Source organism: Choloepus didactylus, chromosome 27 (genome assembly GCF_015220235.1).
Source record: "Choloepus didactylus isolate mChoDid1 chromosome 27, mChoDid1.pri, whole genome shotgun sequence".
Lineage (NCBI taxonomy): Eukaryota > Metazoa > Chordata > Mammalia > Pilosa > Megalonychidae > Choloepus > Choloepus didactylus.
Genome location: NC_051333.1, coordinates 25,465,341 through 25,481,813, shown reverse-complemented (window position 1 = coordinate 25,481,813; position 16,473 = coordinate 25,465,341). Strand labels below are relative to the sequence as shown.

Below are 16,473 nucleotides of genomic sequence, written 5' to 3'. Positions count from 1 at the left end.
GACCAGGAGAGGTGTGTGGGGAGAGCTTGGTGGCAGGGGAGATTTATGCAAACAGCTCGAACACGGAGAAGAGCGCAAGTTAAATAAACTAAAATAATTCCCACCGGCCCATTCCTTTTGCATGATGCTCCCCAGGAACACTCTTACTTATTGTCAGAAGATCTGGGGAAAGAGAATGTCCGGGGGACCCCTTTCACCCAGAGCCCCTCGATGCAGTGTGCTGCGGGCCTGCCCACTGCCCAAGGGGCTCTTGCAAGCAGTAATTGAACAGCAAAGATCACATGTGCCTAGCACGCCCCATGCAGTATCTCATTTATTGCCCACTTCTACACTCTGAAGGAGGCATCACTTTGATCCCATTTCCCAGGCAAAAAAACTGAGGCTCAGAGACATTAAGAGACTTCCTCAAGGTCACAAGGCTGGGTCCATCTGACCCCAAACTGATTCTCTGAAATACTGTCCCAGGCTGCCCCCAGCCCACCCCAGCCGTGACGGAGGTGACCCAGGAGGGAGAGGGCTTTCCTTGCAGGCTCCTCTGGTCGGGATGGATGGGTGTATTCAGTCCCAGAAGCCTGGAAGAGCCTTCTCTGCTGTTACTGAAAAGCCCCTCAGCATCACGCCTCCTACTTTCTCGAGCCCACTCACAGCCACCGTAGCACTTGATCCTGAAGAAGGAGAGGTTTGTCCAGCCCCACTTCGCAGATGATAAAGCAGAGGCCCAGGGCAGGCATTGCACACCAGACATCCTGACTCCCGGCCATGGGGAGGAGGTGTGGGGAGGACCCCAGGGAGGCCTGGGATGGGAGTGGGTAGGGTGGGTCACCTTCTGCAGCCCCGAGCTGCTGGAGGCAGAGGCAAGAAGAACTGATGTGAATTCGTTGCAGCCCCAGCTCTGCATCCTTGGTTGACATGGGCTCCAGGTGCTCCTGACCTCTTCGCTGGCCTTCACCCCCCACCCCCCACCCTGCTGCAGGATGCCCATGTTGTCAGTTGCTCTCCTGACCTTACCAGCTCTCAGATGCCCCAGAGGGACAGTGGGGCACAGTGTGGAGCCAACAGCCCTCTCCTGGCTCCAGCATCCGTCAAACAGGTAGTTCATCGTTGCCCTCCTGGGGCCTAAGGTAGTGGGGCTGGGAGAAGCAGTAGAGCCAAACCCATGAGCTGGGCCCTAGGGACATGGCTCCTGTCTCCCCAGGACCTCTAGCCACTGTTCTCCTTCCCACATCCACACATTCCCCATCTGGACTAGGGGCCCTGCAGTGTGGGTTATCTGGGAGAATACTGGAGGTCTCGGCCTGTGGGGAGACTGACCTGGGCAGGGCTCTACGTCAGAGGCCAACCACGTCTCCTGCTTGGTAGGATGGAGAAGCACTCCCAGAAACGTGCTACAACCACCAGCTGTGCCTGGAAAGGCACCATCTGTGTGTCACTGAGGGTGCATCAGCCTCCTGGACCCCTCGGGGAGCAGGCCTGTTATCACTCCACGCCCAGTGAAGTCCCTTCTCGTCTGATCCTCCCCGGGCCCTGCCAAACACGCCCCCATTTCTACCTTGTGAATAGCCCCGTGGTGAGGGGCAGCCAGAGCCAGGACTCAAATCTGGGTGGCCTGGCTGCTGAGCTCTCTTCCACACTCAGGGCTGAGAGGGAGAAAGGATTGACAGGCCCACCCTTCATCGGCCCAGCTCCACAGCCCCCAGGACCCCGAGCCCTGCTCAGCCCGCTGCGCCTGCCTTGGACAGAACAATTTAGAAAAATCAACATGAGCAGAAATATAGAAAACCTGGATGTAAATCAAAAACTTTTATTTCCAACAGGAAATACACATACTTTTACAGTGCTCATGACATGCTTATGAAAATAATCACTTCATACCACAAAAAAATCTCCGCAACTTAAAAAATTGTGTAAAATCATATAGACCACCTTCTTTGATCACAATGCAATAAAGCTAGAAGTGAATAATATTTAATTTTTTAAACCTAATGACCTGGAATTTTAAAAAATTTTTTTAATTTAAAATTCTCCTTAATGAAGGTGTCAGGGATTGATTTAGGTGATGAATGTACAACTATGTAATGGTACTGTAAACAATCGAGAGTACAATTTGTTTTGTATGACTGCGTGGTATGTGAATATATCTCAATAAAATGATGAGTAAAAAAAAAAAAGAGTTCAGCTAAAAAAAAAAAAAAAAAAAAGAAGGGAAAGTTAAAAAAAAAAAAGAAAAACAAGGAAAAAAAAAGATGTAGTGCCCCCTTGAGGAGCCTGTGGAGAATGCAGGGGTATTCGCCTACCCCACCTCCATGGTTGCTAACATGACCACAGACATAGGGGACTGGTGGTTTGATGGGTTGAGCCCTCTACCATAGGTTTTACCCTTGGGAAGACGGTTGCTGCAAAGGAGAGGCTAGGCCTCCCTATAATTGTGCCTAAGAGCCTCCTCCCGAATGCCTCTTTGTTGCTCAGATGTGGCCCTGTCTCTCTAGCTAAGCCAACTTGAAAGGTGAAATCACTGCCCTCCCCGCTACGTGGGATCAGACACCCAGGGGAGTGAATCTCCCTGGCAACGTGGAATATGACTCCCGGGGAGGAATGTAGACCCGGCATCATGGGACAGAGAACACCTTCTTGACCAAAAGGGGGATGTGAAAGGAAATGAAATAAGCCTCAGTGGCAGAGAGATTCCAAAAGGAGCCGAGAGGTCACTCTGGTGGGCACTCTTACGCACACTTTAGACAACCCTTTTTAGGTTCCAAAGAATTGGGGTAGCTGGTGGTGGATACCTGAAACTATGAAACTACAACCCAGAACCCATGAATCTCGAAGACAGTTGTATAAAAATGTAGCTTATGAGGGGTGACAATGGGATTGGGAAAGTCATAAGGACCACACTCCACTTTGTCTAGTTTATGGATGGATGAGTAGAAAAATAGGGGAAGGAAACAAACAGACAAAGGTACCCAGTGTTCTTTTTTACTTCAATTGCTCTTTTTCACTCTAATTATTATTCTTGTTATTTTTGTGTGTATGCTAATGAAGGTGTCAGGGATTGATTTAGGTGATGAATGTACAACTATGTAATGGTACTGTAAACAATCGAAAGTACAATTTGTTTTGTATGACTGCGTGGTATGTGAATATATCTCAATAAAATGAAGATAAAAAAAAAATTCTCCTACAAAACTCTTGAATTAAATGGATTTTGTATGTTATTGAGAAAAATATGAGTTGTTCATATAATCATACAGAATCTCATGGGATGTATCCAAAAGTGAACTCAGAGGAAAATTAATAGCCTTTATTTCATTAGTGAAAAGAATAAAAATAATTGAACTGAGCATTCAACAGCAGAAGTTAGAAAAAGTAGATAACATATAGCATAGAAAGTAGGAGAAAGGATCAGACTTCAATAGTAGCCTTCTGCCAAACGTAAGAAATAGGAGATCATGTCCCCCCTTCATTTACATGTGTGGAATTTACATAAAACAATGAAATATGGGTGTTTGAAAGCCCTTTGAAGATCATTTTGTTTACAGTACCTGTTGAAAAAAGCACTGTAGGCTATTTCCTTAGAACACATAAAAACAGTTTTCTATGCAAAATATTAAACGGCTGCAACCCAACTTCAATATGAGAGCCAGACCCAGACCTTGTGAAAGGGCATCCTAGACAATTAGTCAGAATGACTCATTGCAGAAAATCCAGCCATTTGATCCGGAACTTTCAAAACCAAAATGCCATACATATAAGCTTCTTTATAATCAACACAAATTAACTGAAAAGGTAGATTGATGATGACTATAAGGTTAAGGTGAATTTATACTAATAATTAAATATTAAGATTATATTTTGCACAAAAGTTTCTATGAGAAGAGAATATGATGGGGACAGAAAAGCCAGATCAGGTTCTATGGAAAGTCAAAAAGGAGTGACTTTAGGAGAACACAGCAAACCCCACGCATGACCTAATGCTGCCCCAGCTGAGGGCAGGTCCCAAAATGCACTGGCCCCACCCAGGGAACACGGAACAAACCAACTGCCTGGCACCTGTGACCCCAGGTCACGAGATTGAAGACCTCACTCTCCTCTTGTGCCTTCACAGGACAGAGCCTCTCACTGCCCCTCGAGCTGTGGAACCCAGACCCCTGCCCGGCCTGCTGCCCACACTCTTCCAGGTGGGCTGCCCCTTAGTGCACACTGATGTTCGAGATGGTGTGTCCTCTTCCCGGAGCCTGTGAATTCCCAGCGGGCAAAGGCCAGATACGGGGGCTCACAGGATCCTCCACGAGGATGTGAAGTGAGTCCACGTCAAAGAATGAACTGTCAAACTATAGTATGACTGGCAATATCCCACCCCTATCAATGAGCAGGGCCATTATTAGTTGAAAAATAAAAGAGATGGTGGAGAAGGAGGAGGGAAGAAAGGAGAGAGAGAGGGAGGAAGGAAACAACTTAGCTCATTCTAGACAGATGGCCCCAGATTTTAATTCTGACACCTCTTCTAATCAAATCTTACAGTCATTCAGTGTCTGTCTCAAGACCTTCCCCTTGGCCCACAGCTCCCGTGGTCACCCCTTGGTGCACAGCTCTGATTACCTGCATGATACATCCATTTCAGTGTTTGATTATAGGTAGCTTACAAACCACTATATTTTGTAACAGTTTTATTGAGATATAATTTACATACCATAAAATTCACCCAAAACTACTTTTAAGGGAGCTGAGTGAAGTTTGGGGGAGAAAAGGACCTTTGCAAGGTGGCTTGGCAATTTAAACATGCTCTGTGTGGGATCTCCCCTGGGAAGTGTTTGGGGAAACCAGACCCTTGATCCCTCTCCTAAGAAAGAGTCGAGAGCATGTGGATTCCAGGAGGCAGGGGCCACTGGTGCGCCCGAGAATTCCTGACATTCTTGCAGCCTGAAGAGCCTCATCTCGTTGTACAAATTACTTCTCTGAAAGCTGCTGAAAAGGATGGTGAGCTATAATCAGAATAATGCCCTACAGGATTCCAGTCACAAATGTAAGTACATAAAATCGTTTACAGCTGAGCGGCACCATGAAACCACAGACGTTCCCACGGAGTACAGGAAGAGGATGTGCCAGGCGGAGCAGGTGAAACAGGGATCCCAAGGCTCCTCTCTGTTGCCAACTTAGCCCAGAAGTGGCTGAAGATGAACATGAAGATCCTGAATTCCGCAGGTGACTTGTCTGGGGCATCAGCCTCCCACAGATTTCAAGGATGATGCGAAACTTCCAGAGATGATGGAAGCTGGAGCTCTCAAGGGGCTCCTGTGAAGTACACCAGAAAAGAGACGGTGGGTTTGGGGATTCAGCTACTTCCTATTTGCTTTGTAGAAATCTGTCTGTGACACATTGTGATTGCAAGTACAGGGGGCCCAGCCACATGTGAAACATGCATAGAATCCGTTGTTTTACCCTCCTGAGGACTGGGCAGCACCCAACCTTTTGCCGTTTGTCAAGCGTTTGTTGAGCTGAAGACACCGAATCATTCCAATTCCACAATGAAAGTCAAGTGGCAACCACACCCGCTGGGCTTCCCATGATAGCCTCCGATGATCTCCTGTCATTTCATCTACCCAACAGCAGAGACGTGTTAAATGTGCTGTGCTTTCCTTAGCTTCCTAAGATGTTCTGTCTGCATAAATGCACAAGTGAGAAAAAGATCTTTTGTTAGTCCATGTGTCCTTCATTTTGGCTCACAGGATAAAAAGGTAGCTGTATAACTAGACCACAGCTTCCAAAAGCCGTGACAATCAATCGCATTAATTTGGGCCCCATTAATCCAGAGTATGTGCTAATCCCTTAGGACTGAGAAGAAGCTTCCTTTTGAAGAATGAGTTTGCTTTCTAAGCAAAGAAGGATGCAAACAAGCCACGGTGTGGATAACCCACTTTAACACATATGTTGTTCTTAAAGAAAAAGGTGTGTGTGAAACCATGCCTGCTTGTGAGTCCTGATCCACCAGGTCGCCCCCACTTTAGATGCCAGCAATCCACCCATGGCTGGGGAATACCAGGTCTCTTGCCCATTCCAGCAACCACAGTACATCCCCCAGTGCTGGCGTAGTATAGGATGTTGGACATGCAAATGCTCTTGGAGCTACCCTGGTCCCACAGCCTTCTTGGGGAAAGAAGCCCAAAGTCAACACACCCAGCCATTCATCCCAGAGGTTAAAGCCTGGCTCTGCCTCCGGCAGATGAGGTTTCCCATCCCAGTGCTGCTTCTTCCTGTGAGATGTGGACAAATTATTTGCCCCAGTTGAGTCTCTGTGTGTTTGTCTCCATCACCCTGATGAAGGCTGGAGCCTCCTCACCCACTGAGGTCTGGATGAGACTCGGTGCCCCAAATCAGCTGCCTGCACACGGCCTCTGTGTCCACTGCACTGACCCAAATGGGACAGCCAGCCCCCTCCTCAACCCACACACATCGGGGAATGTGGCAGGTTTGCAGAGGAGAGGTGACTTAGGCTGGGCTCCCCACAGCAGAGGAGGCACTGGCCCTTTGTAACCCCCTTGTCAGTCAGGCATCAGCCCTGGGGAGCAGGGGGCACGATCTCCACATCAGGGGGCTCCCACTGAGCTCAGGGAGACTCCCCAGCAAACGGGGCAGGTGCCAGCACTCTCCGCATCCGCCATGGGGAGCAAAGGAGACAGAGCTCTGAGGCGGCCCTTGCAAACACACAGCGTCACCTGCAGCACTAGCACCGCTGGTGTCCCCAGTCTGTACCCTTCATTCCCATCCACCCGCTTCCCCTTTCCCTCCATTCTCTGCCCCTCTTTCTATCTTCCCCCTCCCTTTCTGGAACAAAAGAAAATCTCATTTCTTCTGCAGAATAGCTTCAACTTTCTTTTATTCTGTTGCTAAGCTGCTGTCTGCTGGCACCGCCTGTCTGCACGCTAGCCAACATCCCAGTTTTCCTGTGACCACCCCAGAGTTAGTACTCAACGCCCACAACCCAGGATACCCCTCAGGCCCAGCCAACCAGGACAGTGGGTCACCCTCCAAACTGATCCTCTGCCGGTGGCTAAGCAAGGCTCTCTCCCAGTGGACCGGAAGTACGATGCTCACTCATCTTGTCTTTTCAATTAGCAATGGGTCTTGAATTTCGCCAAATGCCATTTCAGCCTCTCTTATGAGTCTCTATTAAGTGACTCACTTGACTTAATCTGCCTGTGGAGTAAGCTACATGAGCATACTTTCTAATGTTGAATCATCCTTTGTGGCTAGAATAACCCAAATTACCATATTTGAATAAGGTGTATATTTCTTATGGTCTTATACTTGATGTGGTTTACTGATATCTTATGGTAAACTTCTGTTCCTGAGTGAGGGCAATCCAGAATCTGTTTCACCTGATGTTCTGTTGATGTCTGGTGTCTGGTGTCTGATGCTGGTGCCTGGAGTGGACTCATTCTGAGTGGCGCTCTTTTCCACTTTTGCAACACTCATCTCCTTCCTGCCCAGCCTCCCACTGAGTGCAAACTGAAAGAAGAAAAGTATTTAAAGATAGAATACAGGAAATTCTCTTCAAGGTGAAGAACTTCATCTTTACATCCAAAATGCACATGGTCAAGAAAAATTTATTCAAAATGACAGACATCAAGAGACGTAATGGTTAAATAAAGAAAATAACTCTTCATGCATTCAGGGGGAAAAAGAAGTATTTTCAGAGGAAAGGGTTTTGTGAAATCATGCTAGATGCAGACTTTTCCTCAGCAGTTTTCAATTCAGAATATAAAGGAGCAATGACCACAAACGCAGTGAAAACACAAACCTAAAATGTTCTTTCCATCTGATCTGTCACTCAGGTGTAAAAGCAGCAGCAAACTTTCTCAAAGAAAATGCAAGAACTCAGAGAATGTAGCACCCAGGAGGCAGCTTACAAATGTAAATGACAGTTAAATCCGGGTAAATCAAAGCCAAAGGAAAAGGAGACTGGAGACGCCACAGCAGAAGGGGAGGAGGATGGGGGAGATAGGTAAAGGACAGGAAATAGAAAGGAAAACTCAACTCCGAAGTCTCTAGAGCACAGCAAAGGAAAGGCTGTGTTAAAGGGAAAACTGTATACTTTCAAGTCATCATTCAAATATAAAAATCAAGAAACAGGCATGAAGAACTGAAGCAACACAGCACAGAGCTTGTAAAGAAAAAAAAACTACCTTACAATAAAATAAAGCGTCAAAATAGAAAAAAAAAATACTTTGAAGTAAAAAAGTCTTGAAAAAATAACAAACATGTAATACAATATAGAAATAAAGATAACACTGTAGAAGAGAGTCCAAACATTAAAAATTTAGACAAGATGAAAGGATAATCTGGTGAACAAATATTGGCAGGGCATCTTTGACAAAGAAAAAAAAAAACAACAGGAAAAAAAACTGTTAATTTCTACATCTTTTGAAGTACAGAACCAATTGAAATTGTCTAGAAGAGAAACATTACTAAAGCAAAATGACCCCTGGCTCATAATATTTTTTGTAATCTGTTTTTCTTAATCTGAGGGAATTTTAAGAACAATTCTTTTGCAGTGAAGAAACATTTCCCTGAGTTTCAACCATTGTTTGCATTTCACTTTAGGTGTTTTATTTCTATTAAGCTCAAGCAAAGTTCAGCAGTTTTATTTTAAAATAGCATGTGTGAAATAATCTCATTTTATCAAACTGTTCTATTTCTGTATCTGTGTATGTTCCTGGAGAGAAGCCTGGAATGGCCACCACCTGATTTTAACATTGAGGTCTAGATGGTGGGATGTTAAATGTCAGTTCTCCTTTCCTTTCCTGTTCTTTTTTCCTTTTTACTTCTCTCTTCTGCTTGAATAGTTCATGATCATGTATCATTTTTGTAAAACCAATAATCGTCATTTTTGAAGGAAAAGGAAGAAAAGAAAGGGGGCAGGAATCACCCCCCTTGCAGGGCTCAATCCCCCCTCCTAGCCAGCCAGCAGGCCTCCTGCCCACAGAAGTGTTTCCCAGGCACAGGGCCCCCGTAGCTGGCCAGGTGCAGCTCCAAATGTTTAAGGTTCCTTGCGGTTGGGGGGAAGTGGGCATTAGGTAGAACTAACCTCATGTCAGGCTGTGATATCACCCTGAAGAGGGTTTGACTTCCCTCCCCCCATTTCTCCTCCATAGCAATCCACTCCCTTCAGAAGTAAATGCAGTATTGGCAGAAGCCAACATGGCTCCCCTGAGGTCCAGCAGCTGCTTGGAGAGTGGGTAGAGCCTCAGACGGTGGCCTCGCTGTGTGACCCTGGGCAAGTCTCTCCCAGGCTCTGGGACTCAGTTTCCCCATGTGTATAATGAGAGGCCCTCCCCAGGGCCTGCCAGCTCTCAGGTTCTGGGGTGAACTCTCATAGCAATGGCACAGACAGCCTGGCCCATGGGGCTGGGCTGCAGGGATGCTGGGCATTCACAGGAGACCCACTTCCAGGTGGGGAGAAGAGGACCAAAGTTGGCTTTGCTGCTGTGCTCATCCCCCTGTGTGCAAGGCCCAGTGTTCAGACCAAATGCACAAATGGACGGAGCACAGTGCATGTGCCTTGGCTCCAGAGGTTCCCGGAAATTAAGGAGGCAGGGTCCCCGCCATTGTGGTGCCCACATTCTGGTGCTAATCAGGGGAGGGAAGATGCCTCTTGTCAGGGCAGGTGTTCCACAACATTGACTGCCTCGGGCCATCCTGCCAGTCAGGATTTTCACGCTAGTTTGGCCCTCTAACCAGTGCGAAATGTCTCCTGTCCAAGCCAATTTCTTCAAGTATCTGCACCAGCCCCAGCATTCCAGGCTTCCCAAAGCAGAAAGAATGGACATGCACAGCAAGGTCTTCAGGAAGTTGGGGGCCCTGGAAGGCAGCAGCCTGAGTTGCACACCTGGTCCCTAACAGCCAGTTTTTGAAGTGTACTTTTCCAGAATCCTCGTGTGTAATTGAGCGTCACGAACCATTGCTACCGCCTGGGTTGTGTACTGCCTCAGGGGGTTGGGATCTGTGAGGCTCCTGAAGATAAGCCCCTTCCTCTCCAGCAACCAGCCCTGGACTCTGTGACGACAGGACCCGAGGTCTTGGAAACCTCTCCAGGACAATGGCACCCCCTTTTGTGCGTGATAAGAAGGGCCATTCAGCTGCTCAAGATCAAGTAATTCAAGGGGGCTGTGCCCACCAAGAGAAAGAGCTGGCAGAGTCTCCCCTTGATGATCATAAGGCACATGTCCAGGTGCCTGCTAGCTTCCCGCCATCTTACTGATCTGAGATGCAGAAGGAAAGGGCTCACCCTCCCCAGGTCAGCAGCGGAGAAAGTGAGAGCACAGGAGGGAAACTGACTTGCCCAAGATTGCGGAGAGCTGGTGGCAGAGCCACAGCTGCAGACTCCTGGCCCAGTGCTCGCCCCACTGCTCTGCAACGTGGGTGCTGGTCAAGCGTCTTCCCTCAAGCTGAAGTTACTAAAATACAACCAAGTTGTCAAAACTACAGAAGCAAAAGAGGCAAGAAGATCACATGCAAAAAGGAGCAATTCGGTGGTTCTCCAAAATTCTCCAGTTGTCTGAAAAATATTCCATTCTCTGAAACTCTCCTCATGCCCACCATGTATTTTTTAGAGTCACAGATCAAATTGTTTCTGATATTTTCAGAAGCTCCATGTCAAAAGCTGATGGTAATATTTTGTGAGAGACATGCATAATGGAACAAACGCAAAAATCAATGCCATCTGTCTCCAGGAAACTACTCGAGATTCCAGACATCAGTTAGGCCTTACACAAGCAGATGTGGGAGTGACAGCCCCCACAGAGGCAGAGAAAGATGGGAAGTGAAAAGACCTGTTTCTGGTCAAGAGAAATCCCTTTTTGATTGTTAAAAATCAAAATCAATGAGTTAGACTATTTGTTAATAGCCTCAGCCCGAACACAAATGTATAGCCCCATCATCACACTCTGCAGCAGGTCAGCATGTGGTCAGGTAACAGTGTGACTGGTTAATGTTAATGCTCACTAGCCCAGAAGCTAGTCCAGAGGCAGAGGTGGGATAAAGCGGCTGTATCAATCAGAAGCCAGCTCTGGGAACTCAGGCAGAAGGGGCCTGTTGGGAACAAGGGACACTGAGCCTCACGGGCTTGGGAATGGATGGACACCGAGGCAGCTCCTGGAGGCCAAGCCACGGACACACATGTGGGCTGGTCAGTGCAGGCATTCTCCTGTGGCTGTGGCCACTCCAGCTGGGCTCCCTGAAGACTTCAGAGCCTGCTGAATGGCGAGCCTGTGCATGTCTTGTCTCCATGGTGGCCCCTTTCCCCAAACTCTAATCCGGATATAAGGCCTGACAAGAAGCTGTGTGCTCATGGGGGTCAAGAGACAGGTTTGAAATTTGGGGCTATTCTTATCACTGCCATTCACCAGGATAATCACGTCCGATTCAGCTCTGGGCATCAGTGGATGTTTGAATGAGCATGAAGCATCTCCCACTGCCCAGGCTTCATCCCTCTGAGCAGATCAGTGCCTCCTCCAACCCACCCTTAGCCAACAGCTCAGCACGACCACCATTCCACCAAGCCAACCTGAGTGTGCTGCAGTTGAAGGGGCCACAGCTCTCATCCCTCCATTCCTTCTGTGGCCTGGTTTCCCTGAGGATGCTTCATCAGGATGCTTTGGTGACAAGTGGCATTCAAGGCTGACCCAGAAGAGATCTGCAAAGGACAGGCTGCAACTGCTACAGTCAATGCAGGCAAGACCGTCAGGATCCCTGGTGGCAAGCGAAGGAGACATCAGGCAAAGGGGACGGATGCTGGCCTTGGAGGTAACGGGGACCATGAGTACTGTCTCCCCAGCTCAGCATCACTCTCTCAGGCCTCCCTTCTCAGTAACTGGACCACGAGTCCCCAGCTTCCCTAGAGATGGTGGAATGAGTGGCTCTTCCCTGGGATCCACATTGAGATGCTGATTTTCCAGCTTAGATCACATATGTCATTGACAGCCATCACCCCATACCCAAACTTCATGCTGTGAGGGGAGAAGGGCCCCCAGAGACAGAGATGCTACTTTACAGAGGAAGACCAGGTGCCATTGCAACAGCGGCAGGCCATAGTTTATTAGGAGCCACCTCCATCAGGCATGACTTTCCTGGCAATAGCTGACCCTGTGTGTGGCTTATATGAGTTCTTACACCCAATTGGAGATTTTTCCTGGCTTCACCCTAAACTGCAGAGTGGCTGGCCTGAGTGGGGGGTAGAGGCACTTTTCCCCAAAGCCCCTCAGAGCCTCAGCCTCAGAGAAACATGCCCCCCTACTGAGCATGCAGGCACCTGTGATGATGGGCCAGCGGGAGAAGCCTGCTGACGATGTGCCTTTCAGCCCCCTTCATGTCACCTCCACACTGCCCAGCCCTGGCAGCCCATGGGCAGACAGCGGCACAGTGGTGGGGTGGGGTGGACTGGGGCGTGCTGGAGTCAGGCCCAGGTCAAGCCCCTGACCCATCCTGGGACAAGGGTTTCTGCACAAGCCCCGATAGGGAAGTGGGGAGGGAGACGGAGGTGTGGCATTGAGCAGGCTGCTGCCGTGGGCAACTGGAGCTCACCTAGGGGACTGTGCAGAACACACCTCAGAGTGGTTACACCCAAAAGGTGAGGAAGATCAGGCATATTTCCAACTCCCATCAGCCATGAGCTGCAGGCCCTCCCAGGGGCGTCCACTCCCAGGCATCTCCAGGTGCATGCTCCGTAGCTAGAGAGAGCCCCAGACAGAGTCCAGGTAGCCATGAGCATCCACGACACTCACCAAGCAGCCACTTCTGTGTCTGAGACAACCCCTAAGTGACAAGGAGAGGGCAGATGCCCCTGCAGGACTTAGTCCCCATGGAGAAGCCCAGGCCTGCTTCAAAAATTACCAAAAGCCACCTGGGGGAGCTGGGGCACCTGCAGCCGGGCTCCTGCCTGTGCACCGGGCAGGTGGGAACCTGCATGCCCATGTTGGCTGCTCAGAGGTAGCACCTGCCCCGGAATACAATCCTCCTCCCGGGTTCTGTGCACGTGACAGGACAGAGCACAGACGCAATCTACCATGTTAAATTAAGTCAGATTTAACCATAATTAACTTTACTTTCTTTAAAGGAACACATTAAGGCAAAACATTGGTTCGGTTTTTTTTAATAAAAGCCATTTTCCTCACTAGTATTATTTTTAATGAGCTAACTGGTGTTAGTTTTTAAATTGCAATCGAGAGAGAAAGCATGCACACACACGGTAATTGACAATTTCAATTTTCAACAGTTGTGATGGTGAATAATGCTACTAACAGCTTTCATGGTGGTTTATGTTCATTTAACTGAAAGCCAAACCTCAGACTCCTGTATTTACGAAGAGTAAAAAGATGACTTGAGCCAATTAGTGCTTGTCTTGTTCATCCTACTGGCCCTTCTCTAGAAAATCACACTGTGCTGAGCACGTTTATCAAAATCACAGGGTATTCTGGGGCTCTTACCGCGAGAAGGAGCAAGACTGGAGGAAGAGGTTAAATTCAGCCCCCCTGGCTCCTGGCCTGAAAGAAGTTCAGGGAAAGGCCACCATGCCCCGCAAAGCTCCAGTCTCCACCACCAAGAATCCGAAATGCTCCAGCATGAAACATTCAAATGGGCAGCGGCCACCAGGACGCTGCAGGCTCCTTTAAAAAATAAGCCCCATTGTTCCCCAACTGCCTATTAATAGCGTGAAAAGACATCTGTTCCTAATTTGGCCTTCTCATATCAAGAAATCTTCCCTTCACTTCCCTCCAGGGCCAGAATGAAATCAATCAAGTGACAAAATTTATCGAGCACCAGACACTTTCCGGCCGACGGCTCAGCACAATCCGAGGCAGGCACCCAAGGTCCAAGCCCACAGGGGACGTGCGCCCATTCCCCAGTGTGGATGTCCTTCCAGGCTCAGAGGCACAGAGACCGCTAAGAGAGACCCAAGAGTCGGCTAGTCCCCCCTGCCTCAGTACCCAGGCCCTCTCTGCTCCATTCCCTGCGGTTGGCCATTTTACCAGATTCTGTCTCCAAATATCACTCCTCTTGGATTCTGCCAGTGACGGGCAGATCATCACCTCTCATGATGACCCTTCTCATCCTGAATATCTATGACTGTGAAACATTCCTAAAACCCACCTCCCACAACAGGCTCGATCTTGCTCTCTGGGGCCACATGCAGCAGCTTGACTTTTCTTCCTATGGCAGCCCTCCCTCTCCTTGAGGAGAGACCCCATGTCTTCCTGTCCCCATGACTCCTCTCCGGCTTTGGTACTTGGCAGCAAGTGGCTGCTCTGGACCAATTCCCAGACAGGACAACTGAGTCTAGTGATGTAAAGCCCATGGGGGCTCTCCCTCACTTCTTGGCAGCACCCCTGAGTGCCCATATGTCTCCCGCTCTGTGCCCACTCCCACAGTCCCACACCCCCAGCTCACCAGTGCCGGAAGGAACCCATCCCATTCCTCACCCGCCGTCCTCACCCCACCCCAGGGCCTTTGCCGGGCTCTGCCCTCGGCCCAGGCTCCTTCCCTTTGGTTTCCACGTAGCTGGTCCCACCTGTCTTTCAGGTCCTCAGAGTCCTTCCTTGACACACACACCCCACCCCACCCCGTTCAAGTGCCCAGCAGGCTCCCTCCACCGCACCCCCTTTGTAATTCTCTATCAGCTGTTGGCAGCAGCCGGCACTATCAGCTTTGTTAACTTCCTCCTCATTCACGAGTTTGTCTGCCTTCCCCTCTAGTATGTCAGAGCACCATTAAGCACAGAGTGGGAACACAACAAATAGTTGTTGTCTGAATAAAGAAAACAGCTTTCCAGGCAGAAGAAACAGCAGCCGGAGCCAAGGCAGCTGTGAGCCTATCGGTTCTGAGCCGGGCTCCCAGGGAGGAGGCCCCGGGCTTGGCCAGCTGTGCCATCCTGAGTGGGTCACTTAACCACCGACCCGGCTTCTGCACCTGAGAGAGGAGGACAGTGACAACCATGCCTGGCATTGTCACTGCGTGCGAGGCATGTTTGCAGAGTGTAACAGCGGGTGCAGAACGAGCCCCCACCTACAGGGCTATGGCGATCAGAGGGAGCAGCCCCAGGAGCCCGCGGTGGGGAGCAGGGACACTTCTGCCCAGCCCCCCCTGCTCCGGGTCAAGGATGGCCACACCCGCCCCTGACTCCGCTGCTTTCTGAGCCCACTATGGGGCTCACACCCCCAGGAGTGAGGAGGCCCATGAGAAAGGGACCAGGCCCGATCCTTCAGATGCAGCCCTCAGAACCCCTTTCCTAGCCTGGGACCGTCCTCTCGGCCCACGCAGCTCCCAATCAGCAGGCGGTGAAGGGAAGCAGGAGGCCCTGGGCAGATTGGCCCCCGAGGGCCCAGCCTCGAGCCTCGCAGGCCCGGCTCCCCCATGGCTTCTGGGCTGCGGCCAAGGCGCTTCTGTCAGGCCGGGGCCGCGGGACACAGCCCGGATTGTCCACCCCGCAGAAGGCGCCGAGCCGCCGCAGAGGGGACAAGGCCTGGCTGTTCCTGGGGACAAGCGGGCAGCTTTCTTCCCGCATGAAAAGGGAACCTGTGTCCCTTGAGGGAGGGGAGGGGCCCTGGGAGGCCCGAGGCACGGCTGTAAACACAACCCGCAGGGTCCCCCTGCACCCTGGAGGGGGCCAGGCCCGGCCAGGAGGGGAAGCAGCCCCAGATCCTGCGTTTGGGGGACACAATACATTCAAACTGGCGCAGACAGCATCACAGGACTCGTCTCCCTGGGTCTCGGCTCTGGATTCCCCCTCCCCGGGTGGTGCAAAGCTGGCTCCAGCCACTGTCACAGCCTGCGATCCTGGTGACCGCCCTGAGGTCCAGTGAGGCCCCCGGACATCCCTGGCCTGATCGCAGAAGCCAGGGGCCGGGGGGGCACTGACAGCAAGACCTGGGTCACATTTCTAGCTCCGAAGCTGGGGGGGCTGGGGTCAGCTCCACCTGCCCAGTAAGGCCTGGGTGTGTGGGGGGGGCACGTCTCCAACATGGAAAGAGCTGCAGGCAACACTGGTGAAAATCACTACAAAATGTGAACAGTATGCCAGCATCATGGGGGGAAAAATCCCACCTACAAAAGCAGAAAGAATGAGGCTACTACAGAAAGAGCTGGGAGAAAAATGGAGGGACAGATAGAGCAAGAGAGCTGATAAACTTACTTGAGTCCCTGCATCAAGCTCTGCTTGATCCAATTCCAGTTTTGTGAGTCGATAGATTTCCTCCTGTTGCTTGCCGTTTAAGACCATATGAATGGTTTTTCTGACACTTGCAACCAAACCTCCAAACTAATGCAGATCCTATAGGTAACCAAGACATGTTTAAATGCCTGTTCACCACCACCACCACCACATGTGAGCTCCAAGAGACGGAAACCACTTCTTTTCCATCTCTGTAGCCCCACCATTGGCACAGGGTCTGGCACAGAGAAGTAGATTCTTAATTAATGCTTGTT

The 16,473-nt window shown here is 49.9% G+C and overlaps 1 long non-coding RNA gene across 2 annotated transcripts; it reads right to left on the bottom strand.

The window, feature by feature from the left end:
• Window positions 1-3,134: 3,134 nt before the first annotated feature.
• Window positions 3,135-16,314, bottom strand: LOC119521541. Of its 2 annotated transcripts, none has more exons than XR_005214371.1 (5): window positions 13,479-13,650; window positions 11,561-11,745; window positions 7,374-7,503; window positions 5,464-5,656; window positions 3,135-5,289 (listed from the first exon to the last, which is right to left on the bottom strand). It is a non-coding gene; the product is annotated as an uncharacterized LOC119521541 (long non-coding RNA). The 2 variants fall into 2 exon arrangements; XR_005214370.1 differs by lacking the exon at window positions 13,479-13,650 and adding an exon at window positions 16,181-16,314 and having other exon boundaries at window positions 3,136-5,289.
• Window positions 16,315-16,473: the final 159 nt, after the last annotated feature.